Here is a 1,699-nt window from a genome sequence, read left to right as displayed (position 1 = left end):
GTAGTGACAATAAATACTGATACGGGGCTCTTTTGGGTCTCGTAATTGGAATGAGTACAATCTAAATCCCTTAACGAGGAACAATTGGGGGCAAGTCTGGTGCCAGCAGCCGCGGTAATTCCAGCTCCAATAGCGTATATTAAGTTGTTGCAGTTAAAAAGCTCGTAGTTGAACCTTGGGTCTGGCTGGCCGGTCCGCCTCACCGCGAGTACTGGTCCGGCTGGACCTTTCCTTCTGGGGAACCTCATGGCCTTCACTGGCTGTGGGGGAACCAGGACTTTACTGTGAAAAAATTAGAGTGTTCAAAGCAGGCCTTTGCTCGAATACATTAGCATGGAATAATAGAATAGGACGTGCGGTTCTATTTTGTTGGTTTCTAGGACCGCCGTAATGATTAATAGGGATAGTCGGGGGCGTCAGTATTCAGCTGTCAGAGGTGAAATTCTTGGATTTGCTGAAGACTAACTACTGCGAAAGCATTCGCCAAGGATGTTTTCATTAATCAGGGAACGAAAGTTAGGGGATCGAAGACGATCAGATACCGTCGTAGTCTTAACCATAAACTATGCCGACTAGGGATCGGGCGGTGTTTCTATGATGACCCGCTCGCACCTTACGAGAAATCAAAGTTTTTGGGTTCTGGGGGGAGTATGGTCGCAAGGCTGAAACTTAAAGAAATTGACGGAAGGGCACCACAAGGCGTGGAGCCTGCGGCTTAATTTGACTCAACACGGGGAAACTCACCAGGTCCAGACAAAATAAGGATTGACAGATTGAGAGCTCTTTCTTGATCTTTTGGATGGTGGCATGGCCGTTCTTAGTTGGTGGAGTGATTTGTCTGCTTAATTGCGATAACGAACGAGACCTCGGCCCTTAAATAGCCCGGTCCGCATTTGCGGGCCGCTGGCTTCTTAGGGGACTATCGGCTCAAGCCGATGGAAGTGCGCGGCAATAACAGGTCTGTGATGCCCTTAGATGTTCTGGGCCGCACGCGCGCTACACTGACAGGGCCAGCGAGTACATCACCTTGGCCGAGAGGTCTGGGTAATCTTGTTAAACCCTGTCGTGCTGGGGATAGAGCATTGCAATTATTGCTCTTCAACGAGGAATGCCTAGTAGGCACGAGTCATCAGCTCGTGCCGATTACGTCCCTGCCCTTTGTACACACCGCCCGTCGCTACTACCGATTGAATGGCTCGGTGAGGCCTTCGGACTGGCTCAGGGGAGTTGGCAACGACTCCCCAGAGCCGGAAAGTTGGTCAAACCCGGTCATTTAGAGGAAGTAAAAGTCGTAACAGGTTTCCGTAGGTGAACCTGCGGAAGGATCATTACCGAGTGAGGGCCCTCTGGGTCCAACCTCCCACCCGTGTCTATCGTACCTTGTTGCTTCGGCGGGCCCGCCGTTTCGACGGCCGCCGGGGAGGCCTCGCGCCCCCGGGCCCGCGCCCGCCGAAGACCCCAACATGAACGCTGTTCTGAAAGTATGCAGTCTGAGTTGATTATCATAATCAGTTAAAACTTTCAACAACGGATCTCTTGGTTCCGGCATCGATGAAGAACGCAGCGAAATGCGATAAGTAATGTGAATTGCAGAATTCAGTGAATCATCGAGTCTTTGAACGCACATTGCGCCCCCTGGTATTCCGGGGGCATGCCTGTCCGAGCGTCATTGCTGCCCTCAAGCACGGCTTGTGTGTTG

At 51.6% G+C, this 1,699-nt stretch overlaps 1 non-coding gene across 1 annotated transcript in view, besides 2 other annotated features; it reads left to right on the top strand.

Moving 5' to 3' along the window:
* Positions 1–1,331, top strand: part of ALT_r026 — a 1,789-nt gene extending 458 nt beyond the window's left edge. The window contains exon 1 of the ribosomal RNA XR_016293729.1: positions 1–1,331. This exon is cut by the window's left edge and continues 458 nt beyond it. This is a non-coding gene — a ribosomal RNA (18S ribosomal RNA).
* Positions 1,332–1,379: 48 nt separating this feature from the next.
* Positions 1,380–1,470: a sequence feature (Protein overlapping with rRNA (ALT_3272, GAQ05951.1) was converted to a misc_feature.).
* A 155-nt stretch (positions 1,471–1,625) lies between these two features.
* Positions 1,626–1,699: part of a sequence feature (Protein overlapping with rRNA (ALT_3272, GAQ05951.1) was converted to a misc_feature.) that runs on past the window's edge.

Source organism: Aspergillus lentulus (assembly GCF_001445615.1).
Source record: "Aspergillus lentulus DNA, contig: Alt07, strain: IFM 54703, whole genome shotgun sequence".
NCBI lineage: Eukaryota > Fungi > Ascomycota > Eurotiomycetes > Eurotiales > Aspergillaceae > Aspergillus > Aspergillus lentulus.
The sequence above is the reverse complement of the archived record's forward strand: the minus strand, read 5'-3'. Positions and strand labels throughout refer to the sequence as shown.